The sequence below is a fragment of the Patagioenas fasciata genome, chromosome 16 (genome assembly GCF_037038585.1).
Source record: "Patagioenas fasciata isolate bPatFas1 chromosome 16, bPatFas1.hap1, whole genome shotgun sequence".
Lineage (NCBI taxonomy): Eukaryota > Metazoa > Chordata > Aves > Columbiformes > Columbidae > Patagioenas > Patagioenas fasciata.
Window position 1 is genome coordinate 5,151,473 of NC_092535.1, and position 13,642 is coordinate 5,165,114.

Genomic DNA, 13,642 nt, shown 5'->3' on the forward strand with positions numbered 1-13,642 from the left:
CTCACCCAGACCTTGGGTCTGACCCTGCTGGTGCTGAGCAGGGGGACTGGGGCAAGTGGCAGAGCTGCCTGTGCTCTCCTCCTTACTAACCTGGCTGTTTTCCTCCCCAACTGACCCTGGGCACATCACTCCTCTGCTTTAGCCAGGATCAAGACATTTCAGTGTAATTGCAAGATCAGCGAGTGGGAATTTAATTGATCGCTAAATTACATTGGCTGGATGACGTGGGAGAACCAGAAATCAGTGATTTAGTATCAGCTCGCTCCGCATTGAAAACATCCCCGTGATTTCGCAAGCAGCAGCGGGTGATGAGTCCACGCGCTGCTGATTTGGGCTCCCAGCTGGGTTGTATTTGTGTTTCCCAGGCACCCCAATGCAGTCCCAGCCCTACTGGCACCCGTAGCTGCCCTGGACATGGTGGCATTGCTGCCACAACGTGACACCAAGGTCTCTGGCTCCACAACAGCATATGCCTTTGGGCAGTGATGCTAGTGATGATTTGCTATTCACATTTTATGAGCACAAGGGATTGCTCAAGCAGCCCTTGCCCCCTAAAACTATGACCTACGTAGCATTCCCAACCAGCTCTACCACCCCAAGGCTACAGGAATGAAGCTGAGCACAGGGGAGATCCCCTGTTTTCTCACTTGGGACTGGTGATAAAGGATCCTTTGCTGCAGGGAAAACAGTCATCAGGTCAGTGCTCCAGAGAGAGAGAGGCCAGAGCTCCCTGCACTCACATGCCAGTGGCTCTTCCCTTCAGCAGGAGCTGTTCCGAGCCAAAAATTGTTTTAATGATGTGCACGCTGCGATGGGGATGCTAAGGTAGAGCAGAGCCCCCTCCGTGGCCTCATCCCTGGGACCTCCATCTCAGACCTGGCCGGGCCACAGTGATCCCTTTGATTAGATAAATGCTACAGACACTAGGTCAAATATGTGCAGGATTTTCCACAGCGTCTAGTAAAATATCGTAAAAGCATGGCCTGTTTTGCTCTACTCAGCAAAACAAACCTTTTGCTTAAATCACCTGCTAAGCAAGGAAGGCTGCAAAGGCTGTTTGGTCCCTGGGCAGGAAGGATTAAGAGGGCCAGGAATAGACACCAGGGAGGCGGCGTGTGCAGGAGAGCCGTAGATAAGGCACAGGGAAGTTTGGAGAGCATTAAGTGCCTCACGAGGCTGGAACTGTCAATGGCGCTTTCCGCCCTGGGGCCACATTGACTGTAGTTTTTTCACTGCTGATGTCCTTTATCTGTCACCAGTGCCCCCTCCCAAATCTCTTATCTTGGTGTGGAGGTTGAGGACCAAACCAGCCAAGGACACCCTGCGCTTCCTTTGCCCCGGAGATGGACTCATGATGGAAACGCGTCAGCTGCAGGAGGTGGATGTCTGCCTAGGGATGTTCTTCCTGCGGAGCCCTTGTCTTCCTCCCATATCCCTGCACGGTGGATTCTGAGACACCTTCCCGGTGTAGTCATGGCCTGTACTAGCTAACAGGAGCCCTGCAGCTCATTTAGGTTGGAGATGTTCAAATCAGCAGCTGGCTGGGGGACTGATTCAAACAATTCTGTCCTACAGAAGATGTTTTGTCATTTTTATTCCAGAGAGAGACAGCTGGAAGCTGGTAAACCCCCACTGGTAAGCAAGAGCTGTTCTCAGAGGAAGTTCAGCTTTCAGGCTCTCTCCTCTTTCCTCCTGTCCCTGTTTTCTGTGCCCTCCACCCCTCGTTTCCTACACTAGGAGATGGCTGCAAAGGAGACAGCTCTGGGGTTTGAAGTGTTCTGCGCCAAGCGACTATTTAGTTTTGATCTGTTGAGCAGTAAATCCTTTCCCACACTGGCACATTATGACACTAATTCTGCCTTATCTATACATCCCTGACAGGCAAATTAAAACAAAGCAAAAGGGATTTCCCTGAAAATAAGATCCATGCTTCTCAGTAAAGGAGGATTTCAGGAGTAGACTATTTAATAGAGCATTTATGGTAAGGATGCCGTCAGCTACTGTGCTTGCTAGCTCTTCACGTCAAGTGGGTTGAACAGGGTTTTGTAGGATCAAAGGATGACTGAGGTTAGAAGACACCTCGAGGTCTCTACTCTAACCTCCTATGGGAAGCAGGACCAGCTGCGAGAGCACCCTGAGTTGCTCAGTGCTTCATCTTCTCAGGTCTCAACACCTCCAAGCACAGAGACTGCACAACTTCTCTGGCCAACCGACACTTGATTGTCCTTGTGATGAATAAGTTTCTCCTTAGATGCTGCCTGAACCTCTCTCCAATTTTTATGCCCATTGATCTCCTCCTACCACGCACCCTGTGAGGAGCCTGGCCCCATCTTCTCAATGCCCTCTGTGTCGTTTATGGCTCCAGGCTATCAGCCAAAGCTCCCAGTCTGGAGTCACCTGCAGACTTGCTGCCTGAGGCTCTCCTGCTCTTTGCTTTCCCCTCTTACAGCTCTGTACTCTGAAGAAAACCCCTGCAGAAATGCCAGTGCACAGACCCAGCAGGACCAACCTCATCTTATATCAGTGGTGCCACCGCTGTCCCTTGCAGCCCTGACTCCTGATCACTCCTACCTCGTCACTCGCAGCTCCAAGGCCGCTGCAGGGCTGCAGAAGCTTTTTCTTGGCGTGCAAGTGAAGCAGAGATGGACTCAGCTCTGAAACCTCTCCAGAGCAGGAAAGCCCCAAGCAAGGTCAGGACCCCTGCTCAGCCCACCACCGTTTGGCCAAGTGAGCTGTTGAGGAAGCACGAAGCTGAGTTACAAGACAAAGAACAAAAGTCCCAGGGGAACGTCACCAGTGTAGTCATCTCCACACATGCAAAGGTCCCTTCGGGCTTTTTTTTTTTTTTTTTTTTTTGTTTTCCCCTTTGAAATTTCAAATTCCAGTTTGTGGACAAAGTCCTGCCTATCTGAGAATATAGATCTCCGACCACTGACCAAACTCCACTCCAAGCCGTCCTGAGGACTGCTCTTCCCCTTGCCCACGGATGCCTCCGCTCAGTCCCCGGATCAGCCAGGATCGCACCACAACTTTTGCACCTGAGCAAAGCGCTCGTACTTGTACAAAGCGGATTTTGCGCGTTTCAACCTTAACGTCAGCAGCTCCCTTTCTGCACGCGGAATGGAAAGGACCATTGGAAAGAATCAGGTAAGAACCTTGTCACCTGCAATTCATTTGGGCAGCCATTGCAGATAGAAAATGAGAAGGAGAAACAAGGGCTTCAGTTGTGCTTATGCCAGCAATTTTAGCTCATCATTTAAATTAGGGAAGGGAGCAACAAAAGGCAGCTTCAGAGGGGATGGAAAATGAGAGGGAACATGAGCTCGTGGAGGCAGAACCACTCTATATGGTTAACTGATAACTCCAATTTGCTTCTTCCCTCTCATCTTTTCTGATTCTCCCGATTAAGCTCAACTTATTCTCATGCTAATCATTTCTTGACCTGTTTATTCTGCACTAAAAAATTAACAGAGAGCAGTTTACTGCATGACTTGCTCACACAGAACTGCTACAGATTAGCAGGCAGCCTTTAAGCCTCGGCACAGGGCTTTTGGGTCCAGCAGCCGGTCTGCACAGCTCGAGGATGAACTTTTTTCCCTTGTTTTTGAAGAACAGCTTTTTCTAAAGTCAATATGAATCCCCCTCCCTTCATACCTTAAGTATATTTGCTCTGTGGCTATTTCCAAATGGGAAAGATAAAGCCAAGGGCTTGTGTTTTGTCAGACTTTTTGCAAACAGGGATATTTAGGCCACACCGTCAGACCCCTCTGCCTTCTGCCTCAGCGTGCCGTGACTCTGGAGCAGAGTTGTCAGTGCGTTAATAAGCAGCTCCAAGGAATTTGGCAGGGGCTGGGGGGCTGCAGGTCAGCGCAGCTGAAACAAGCCCCTGGATCTTCACCTCTGCTCCGGGCAATCGTATGACAGACACAGACGGGGTTCTGCTCCCGAGAAGCCTCCAGGAAAACTGATGGTTTAGCAGAATCAGGCTGTTTGCCCTTTGCCAGCCACACGCAGCGTGTCCCTGCCCTGGCAAAACATCTTGTGAAGGTGAACCAGAAAGATCCACCACCTCCATCCTGGGAGGTGGATCAGAAAGATACGGCCCCAAGAGGCAGGAGGTGACCACAGGCGTGTGTCAGCCCATGCCTGGGGAAAGACACAGGCATTTAATCATCCTGTTCAACAAATCACTCTTGCTGATTTATTATCTGCAGTTGGGACAGATGCTGTTTGGAGCTGAGGGCGATTCCCAGGACAGACGATGCCTGAGCAGATCTGGACGCGCTGTCACCGGTGAGCTTGTGACATGCGGTGGCACCTTGAGCTAAGGGTGACAGAGGCAGCTTCACTGCAGCCTTAAGGTATTTCTCACCAATGCCAAAGTTATTCTGTCAAAAAGTGGTCAAACCAATCAAAATAGTCTAAGCCCCCAGGCCATAAAATCACCGTATGGATCATCAAGGTGATTTTTGGACATGGGGAAGAGACTGTTCAAAGGAGATGGCAGGCTCTACTTAAACTCCTCTCCAAAAGCAATGTGCATTTCAGCCAAAGCTGGGATGGATGTTGGAGCTGGAGTCAATTGATGGGGCTAACAAATAGCTGCTATGCAGAAGCAGTAGGGAAAGAACTGCAAATAATGGACACAGACAGGCCATTTCAGCCTATACTGATAATGCTGTGCGTGCCTTTCACCCCAGGACCATAAAGGGGTCAACAAAGGCTCTGAACACTTGAGGAAGTAATTATTAGTGCTCCTGGGAGCTGTTGTTTTGCAAGAACAGTAAGTCTGAGCTGTTCTTGGAAGGGCAGCTGTGGTCTGAAACACTGATGCATTTGCTGCTGTGTGTTTGCAATCGCTCTGGCTGCATTGCAGCCCCCAAAACCAGCATCTGTCCTCTGGGACCCCAGGTCAGCACTCATGACTCTGGAAACCTGCCTGCTGTGTTTTTGCACAAAATCACACAATGAGCCAAAGGCCAAGCGAGGAACAGGGACGGGTAGATTCATCTTCCATTACACCACAGGCTGCAACTTGGCCCAAGCTACAGCTCCCACCTCTGATTCCGTTTGTCCCATCCAAACCCTACACTGCGAGCATTGCGCTTTCCAGCAAAACACTCTTCTGACTATTTAGCAGAAAATCCAGAAAAGCTCTGACTTTGCCATGCGCTGCTTCAGCATCTACGTTGGCAGATGCTCAGCTCAAATCCAGCAGTAAAACCATAAATATCAGATGTTATCAGCTCTGGAGTGAACACTGTCTGAAAAAACATGCAGCCAACTTCAGAAAAATGCAGTTACTTAGAAGAACCTGGCTGAAAGGAAAATTCACTAGCAGAATTGGTCTTGTTTCAACCAAAACCAGGACATTTGTTTAAATGGGGGAGCAGAGGCCACGGGGAAACAGCAGCGCTGGAAAAAGGGTTTGCTGCCAGCAATGAGCACCTCTTGCCTTCCGTGCCTCACCAGCTCACGTGTTTGGTATGGCAGGGATCTCAGCAAACCACATCTGGACCTGGAGAGAATGTGCTTAGCAAGTGGATGTGATCCCTTTGGAAATGAAGTAATCTTGCAGCTTCCCAGGAAATAGATCCCTACTGAACTCGCAGTCTGGCAGGTGAGTCTCCCCCTTCACCCCTGCCAGCTGTTTGCAGGGCTTTGAGGTTTCATCGACTTTACACGTTTGTTATATACACATGAACCAGCCTCTGAATCGTTCCAGCTGGTGGAGCAATAGGTGGAGGAGAACAGCCAAAATCAACAAAGGTTACAAAGCAAGTTTTACTTTTTAAAAAAAAAATGTATTTTATGTCTTTGCAAAGGTGGGTGCATCAGCATGCCATGCCTGCTGGAAGAGACCTCCAGTCGCTGCTGGGGCTCTCAGAATCATTTCTCACTGGAAATTAAGACTAAAGACTGCAAAACTGGGTGTGGAGGGAGAGCTGCAGTGGGGCGAGAGCAGCAGGGGGACCATCTGAGTCTGTGTCCCTGGAGCAGGGTAAATCAAGGGCAGCAAGCAGCATCCTGAATCAGGCAGCCACAGGCTGCTGCAGCCGCGCTCCTCGTGCCCTGGCCTGGCAAAGTCAGCGCGGGCCGGGGGGCTGAACATGGGGGGAGCGTCTGAGGAAAGGGAAAGGCTGGAGAACTGCTCAGGTCTGAACTGGGAAAGATAGGCTGGGCGTGGAAAAACAAAATAAATAGGGGTGGTAAGTTAAAATACGAGAGATTCTGGTTTCTGGAGTTAAAAGGAAACAAGTTAATGCAAAATGCTTTTTCTCCACAGGAGTGAGCAAAGTGCCTGAATAGCCTGTCTCGTCCCCTGCATCCTCGATTACCAGTGCACAGCAAGTGCCAGGGGAGTAAAGTGGAAGCAGAACAGTCCTCAGGAGCTCAACATCCACAGCAGCTCCACAGCCCTGCAGCCCCCGGCCACCACAGCACTCTCCTGCGCAACACAACCCTCCCATCCACTGCCACAGAACAAAAGAACACCGCAGAAAGCAAGGTACAGGCACGTCCAAGCTTTTGACATGCAAGGTTTGTTGTATGGGGACAGCAAGGGGAGGGGATCACACGCCTCCACAGTCCCATAAACCCGTGACCAGGACACTGCAGTGCCAGCCGCCTGGCTCCTGGCTAACAAACATGGCAAGCTGCTGATTAGCCTCTGAGTATTTGACCTATGTCTCCGAGACAGGATAACACCATTATTTGTCCCTTTACGCTCCTACAAGGCCTGGTGCCGTTGGCCTCTTGTATCATAAGGAAATTAAAATATATTATGACCATAAACTACATCATTCGAGGAAATGAACCATTTCTACTAAACGTATCATTGGATGCTGAAGCCATTAACTTTTCTAAATCAATCGCCAGCTGATAAAGAGGGCAGGTATTTGCTGGGAGCAGTTCCCAGCACATGGCTCCCAGCACAGCACTGGTGTGGGTTGCTCATCCCATGGGATGGTGTCTTGGGGTACAGGCTGCCCCCGGAGGCACAAACCCACCCCTCCAGCACAAGCTGTGCTTTGGGGGACACTGCTCAAGCAAGAGGAGCCTCGGGATTTTTGCTGTACCCTGGGGTCCTGCCCTGGCTGGCAGGGTGTTTTGTGGATGAGGCTCTGCGAGATGCAGCGGTCCAGGGCTTGGGATGCTCAAAACGTGTCTGAGTGCCTGCAAACCCCCCTGCAGCACCCCAAGCCCAGCCAGTCTCCTCACTGCTTCCCCTCCATACTGGAACCTAAGAAAGCTTTCTAGTAAGAGCTCTTTGCAATTGATAAGGTTTGCATTGAAAGCGTTTTTCTCTGAGTTCATTTTAAGCTTTCATTAGAAGGCTGGGTAACTCCCATTGCACACCTCTTTGGCTCCGGAGAAGGCAGCAAACAGGGCAGGAGCTGAGGTTGTGTCGCAAGCTGGTAGGATCTGTCCCCAGGGCTACCAAGGCTGCAGCAATGCCAGACACTGGGAACTGGGCTGAGAATGACCAATTTGTTTCCCAAATGGTGCGAACAATCACTGGGGTGTCTGTGGGACGCCAGTCCAACTCCACCACCTCTTCCCCCAGGCGTCACAGCCCCCACTCCACCACGCCACCCACATTGGGACACCTCTCTCGAGAGCCCCAGAACTGAGCTTGGCATCACCAACCATCGCCCCCCACCAACCCAGCATGTTTACTCTGCAAAGAAAACATAAACCAGAGCCTTGGGGGTCCCATCAGATGAGGACGAACAATACATGTTTGTGGGATCAGCGTATTTTGGCTGTTCCAAAACCCCACTGGAGACCCCAGGGGTTGGTAATGCCCTTTGGTCGCATAACCTGGCTGCGCAGCTACTTCTCCCCCTGCTGCGAGTGCCAGGGGGAGCGCGGGGGGTACCTGGTGTTTGCTGGAGCAGGTCGTATCTGCTGCCATTCATCTTCCAGGGGTGCTCAGCTCTGCGGGCAGGGCTAGGGGAGTCTCGCCCTGTGATGGGGCTGTCCAGCTGGCGAGCCCCCCGTGGGCAGCGGGGCATGAGCCATGCCTGGAGCTGGCTGCGGTGCAGCAGCAGAGACCGACTAATCCCTTAATGCTGGTCACAATGAGATTTGATGGGGAGCAGGAGTTTGTGCTGCAGAGCCACAGGTTTTAAAGGGTTCTGCCCACTATCTGGAGAGGAATTATAAGGTGGCTCGGGGTTTGCACCCCGCTGCCACTGCTCACAGTGATGGCCGCTGCTTTCCGGGCCACCTTTCCAAGGTGTCATCACCCTGGTGTCTGGCCTGGCACTGCTTTTTGGCAGGGCAGGGGCTGCCAGATCACACATGCAGCTCTAGAGGCTGCTCCAGAAAATGTACCTGGGTGTGTTTAACAGCAGGACCAAGTCTGACCCTATCTCCAGGGAGAGGCTGGCTGCTTTCACTTTAAAGTGTTTCTATATAAATACCCAGAACTCCATATCCTTGAGAAACAACCTTTCTCTCCCCTCCCAGCTGCTGTCACGACATGCAGGGCTGGGAGAAGTGAGGATGGAGCAGGGCAGCAGACAAGGAGCTGAGCATGTGGTGCTCCCCATCTTTGGGCAGCCCCGAGCTTTGTGTCCTGCAGAGCCACAAACTGCCCTGGGGGCATAGCTGCCAGAGCTCCCTGGGTCCCTGCCTGCTCTGTGCAATGCCCATCCCCTCCCGAGGAAACTGAAAAACTCCCAGGGATGAGATTTCTTAATCAATTGTGCTGTCAATAGGGAATCCAGGAGCCTCCATGTCCCAGGTAGCTAATCGGCTGCTGCCTTGCTCTGCGGCTGGACCAAGGCAAGCCCAGCAGGAAGAAAAGGGATATTCCAACTGCCATACTCCAGGAAACCCCTCTCTGCCACTGCAGTGCTGCACGCTGTTTTTTTTCTGAAGATGGAGGTGCTGTGACGCTCTCCTCTTGACTCACTTGGCCCTGATCCAGCGGGGAGCACGGCGGCTGCTGAGCGCCGAGATCTGTCTCCTTGGCAGGGAGTGTGTGCTGGCATGTGTGGCCCTGCTTAGCCCGGGGGGAGGAAAATGAGGTGAGGGATTAGAGTGGCATTTCACTGGGTTTTCACAGGTGCCAAGCAATGAATTGAATGCTGGAAAGTTGTTGCAATGAGGCCTGGTGCTGCTCGGCCATGGCCCTGACCATATCAGGAGCAAGCGTGGCCTTGTCAGCCTCTGCACCCAGAGGGACCAGCTCAGAGCCAAGCCCATCTGAAACACCCGTTTTCCTGCAATTCTCTTCCTCCTTGGATGACTTTTCTCCCACCGAGACCACCTCTCCTTTTACTGTGCCAAGGAGGAGACAGCTTGTTCCTGCCCTCCAAAGATGCTGGAACACAAGTGCCCCCTCGAAGGTACGACTCTAATGGTGGAAAAACATTCCTAAACCGTTCCTGCCCGGTCTCTGTGAGCCTCCACTCCCACCTGGGGCTGCCTGGGGTGAATTCAAATTAATCTGGAGATCATACAGCTGCCATCAGCTTCCTGATGAGTCAGGGATGGGGCATGACTGGCAGGTCTGTACCCCTCTGTGCCTGGGGATGGAGTGTGCTGGTGATGCGGGAGATGCCCAGCGCGGATCAGGGAGCAGCATCAAGGGCAGGGCTGGGTCTGAACTGTGCATAACCCCATGACATCTCCCTTCACCCCTGCGTTTTAACACTTGTAACAGGGAAACACACCCAGGTGAGCAGAGAGCTCTCCCAGGTGGTGGCAGCGGCACACGCGCATGGATGGAGCTGTGGGCAGCACCCGGCTCTGCTCCCACCAGGGTGTCCCCGTGATGGCAAAGCCACCACCTCCATCCCACCACCCTTTAGTCCTCAAAGGCAGCAAACTCCAGACAGGGGAGCAGTCAGGGCTGTGGATCTGAAGCCTGGCTGTTTGCCCCTCCTGCCTCCTTTTTCCTTGGATAACATTAGCACCGGTGAATCCTCTTCCCAGGCTGGGCTGCTGCTTTTCACCGGGGGTGGTGGGGTGGACCCTGCTGTCCCAACAGACATGACAGGGTGGGATGTAGGACTTGCCCAGTTGGCTGGAAGCTGTGGGCAGGCTGGCATGATGGAGATGAGAAGCAGCAGCTTCTTATCGTGAGGTGTCAAGGCTTTGGGGACCGTGCGGCACAATGACGAGCCTGCCCTGGGAGCAGAGCGGGAGAGAGGAGGCTGAGCGGGGCAGGAGGAGCCGGGCTCTGCAACCTCCATCAACAGCGCTGGGCCATAAACACGGCGCAGTGGCTGTCGTTTATGTGTCAGCAAACACGTTGAGTGGGCTCGACTATTGATTCTGACCATATAAAAGAGTGTTGTGGCACTTGTTCAGGTTTGTGCAGGTTTTACAGCTCTTGTTCTGAGAAGTGCCCATGTATTTGGCTTTGCTCCTTCCTTCAGGTCTATCTGTTGACATTGGCTCTCCTACCCAGAGCGTTGAGCCATGCCAGGAAGCTGAGTGCACGGCTCTCCCTGCATTTCCCACTTTCCCAGGGGTTATCGCCTATAAAATCTTGCACACACCCATGGCTGGGACACATTTCTGGTGCAGAGGCAGGTGAAAGGTGCCCGTTGGTCCCACGCTGGTGGGTTTGGGCGCCACACACTCGGTGGCAGGAGCTGAGCCACCCGTCTTGATGGGTGATTTTAGGGTAAATGGGCAGAGCTGTGGGGAAGATGCTGCCCTGGGGTGGGATGAGCAAGGTGAGAGATCTGTAGGGCTGCGATGAAAATCGGCATGTCAAACCAGCTTGGATGTCCAGGGAGGGAAAAGGTGTCAGAGCTCCCAGAGCATGGCCCATGCATGGTGACCCACAGCATGAGGCCCACAGTATTCCCATTCCCACCTTCACTCTTCCCACTGGGAGATGCCAGCACTGGCTGAGCCCACAGTGACACCTGGGTGCTGGGAGGGCTTGAGCCCATGGTGTTGGCCCCACCTGCCCCTTGGCACTGGGGCTCCTGGTGCCGCAGGGCTAGAGATGATGTCCCTCCAGTGGCTGCAGCCATTTGGAATTGAAAATCTGGTCCGGCTGTGCAGACCTTCAGCTTTTTAGAGCCAGGTTCCACCTGCTCCTCAAATGCTGGTACCTTTCCACAGCTCTGCCTGGAGCTGCTCCTCTCGCACCTTTGGTGCATCATCAGTTTTTGAAGGATGTATTTCCTAAAGGGATTCACTGGATAATTTCTGTTGTCGCTCAGGCTGAAGCTTGGACACAAGCCATTCCTGGGAGTAATTGCGTCTGGGACGCAGCTGAGCTCAGAGGCCCCAGTGGGAGTGTGGTGCCTCTGCCCAGCGTGGGCGAGCGGAGCCGTCAGCCCTGCGTTCACAATACAGCCACTACCTTGAAATTTGCCTTCTGTGAACATTCTGCAACATTTGCCGTTTCCACAAACATTTCTGCCAGAAGCCTTGTTTGTTTGAATATTTGAGGAAAGCAAACAGAGAAGGAGCCTGAACACAAACAGTTGTGGGTGTTTTTTGCAGTCTTTGCCCTGTTTTAGCACTGAATCCTGTGACAGAGGTGCAGGTGTCCCCCTGCCCAATGCACCCCTTGGCTCTGTCCCGTCCCGCCTGCCAACCCTGCACCCTCTGTGGTTATTGCTCTAGGTAAAAGCAAATTGCCCAGACCTTGCTGTCTGCAGGACCACCATCACTCACCACCCCTTTGCACTCACTTTAAATCAACATCATTTCTAATGACACGTAAAAAATGTCAGCAGAATCCTAGCGGAGCATGTCCAACTCGCAGACCGACACTTGCCCCGCGGAGCTCAAAATAGCTGCCAGCCCCATGCCACTCACCTCCCAGCGCTGGAGCTCATTACCCGCTGATTGCCGCCCTCTCTGCTCACTCCCCCTTATAAAAATACCATCGTGTTTTCAAGCGAAGCCGAGGACCAGGGTGTGCTGCTGGCCTGATAAGCGACTGGGTTGAGGCAGCTGCTCCGTCGCGGGGGAAGTTGCAACCCCATGGGTGATGGCAGCCACCCCACGACACAGAGCATCATCCCTGCAGACCCCACGATGACGGGAACATTGCCAGCTCTTCCCTGGGGAAACCACCGCCAAGTGCCAGCAAACAGCACTCAGAATGAGGCCAAGGTGGCTAAAGCAGCTATTGTCCCTTTTGCATCCCATCTAAATACCAGCGCTTATTGCCGGGTGCAGCAAGACCCTGCTCAGCTGTTTCTTGCCCTGGGAAGTGCTGACCCTGCCAGCACCAGGGTTACAGCTGCCCCAGGAGCCAACGGTGACAGCAGGAGTGGGGACAGGGAAGGGGGCTGTGCCAGGTGTCCTAACACCCACCAGTCCCTGATGGCCTCTGGGCCATGGCCACAGGGTACAAGGAGTAAACAGAGAAATTAAATAGCAGCATGAAAAACCGAAGGAGAAAAGCCCAGTTTGGGTCATACCTATTGGAAAGCCATAAAAAATTAGATGTGTTTGGCAATGAAAAACTATTGCTTCACAGTGAAAAGAAAAAAAATACTCAGAAATTCTGCCTCCTCCTGTCTTCTTTGGCTGAAACTATTCACCACATCTGACCAAAATGCCTGAGCAGCTCTGACGTCTCACATTTTTCAGCGAATTTCCAAAGCTGCTTTACAGAGCTGGCCCTGATCATGCAGCGGTGTCATAACCATTGCCCACAGGATCCCCGGCTCCGGGAGCAGCTTCTGAAGTACGAAGAGCAGTTGCTGCCTGTGCTGGAATGGGGGGCAATTGCCCGGATTGTGCCCAGCTCTTGTCAGGAGTTTAAATTGGAGCCAGCAGCTCATTGCCTCCTCACTGCCCAGGAGGGGACAGTCCCCTCGTCCCCTCTCCATTCCATACCCTCTCACACACCCATTTGCAGCCTTCCTGGGGGTTTTAGCACCCACATGCTCAGAGGAGCCATTTCCAGCTCACAGCCCATCCTCAGCAGGTGCGGGTTGGGATGCTGAGTGTGTCCTCAGCCCCGCAGCTCTCAGGGAGCTGTGGCATCGCTCCCTTCTCCCCCAGGTACCTATGCAGGGTGCTGGGGACAAGAAACCTTTGGCACCACACGGCAGACTGGATATTGGGAAAACTTCCTTCATGGAAAGGGCTCTTGGGCATTGGAACAGGCTGCCCAGGGCAGTGCTGGAGTCACCATCCCTGGAGGGGTTTAAAAGATGCATAGATGAGGTTCTTGGGGACATGGTTTAGATGTGGACTTGGCAGTGTTAGTTTAACGGTTGGAGCTGATGATTTAAAGGTCTCTTCCAACCTAAACAATTCTATGATTCTTTGAAAGCCAGGCACTGCCCGGTCTCCCACCCCGCCAGCCCTTCCTCACCTCTATTTGGATAACTTTTTCACCCATTTTATTGATGAGGACTCCCCTCCTTCTGCCAACACTCTGAGCTTCCTCTTGCTTTGGTCTGGGAGGCCCATCTCACTCTCTTCTTATTATTTCTCTCTCTCCCCCTTACAAGGCCCCAGGCTGGGCAGCCCAGCCCCACGACAGCCTGATGAGCTTTGTTTGGCCACAGGAGCAGGTGAGGAGAGCAGCCGCAGGTGGGACGGGCAGTGATTCTTCCCCAGCCACCCCGTGGTGCCCAACTCTGCCCACACCTGCCCCAGCTCGGGCCACAACTCAGTCACTGACTGTCAGGCTGAAAAA

At 52.8% G+C, this 13,642-nt stretch overlaps 1 long non-coding RNA gene across 3 annotated transcripts; it reads left to right on the forward strand.

The window, feature by feature from the left end:
• Nucleotides 1-2,912: 2,912 nt before the first annotated feature.
• On the forward strand, nucleotides 2,913-13,642 carry LOC136108381 (uncharacterized). Of its 3 annotated transcripts, XR_011741599.1 has the most exons (6): nucleotides 2,913-3,147; nucleotides 4,215-4,361; nucleotides 5,494-5,620; nucleotides 6,287-6,508; nucleotides 9,077-9,359; nucleotides 11,196-13,642. It is a non-coding gene; the product is annotated as an uncharacterized lncRNA (long non-coding RNA). The 3 variants fall into 3 exon arrangements; XR_011741600.1 differs by lacking the exon at nucleotides 9,077-9,359 and having other exon boundaries at nucleotides 2,920-3,147; nucleotides 11,196-13,641; XR_010652385.2 differs by lacking the exons at nucleotides 9,077-9,359; nucleotides 11,196-13,642 and having other exon boundaries at nucleotides 2,920-3,147; nucleotides 6,287-6,798.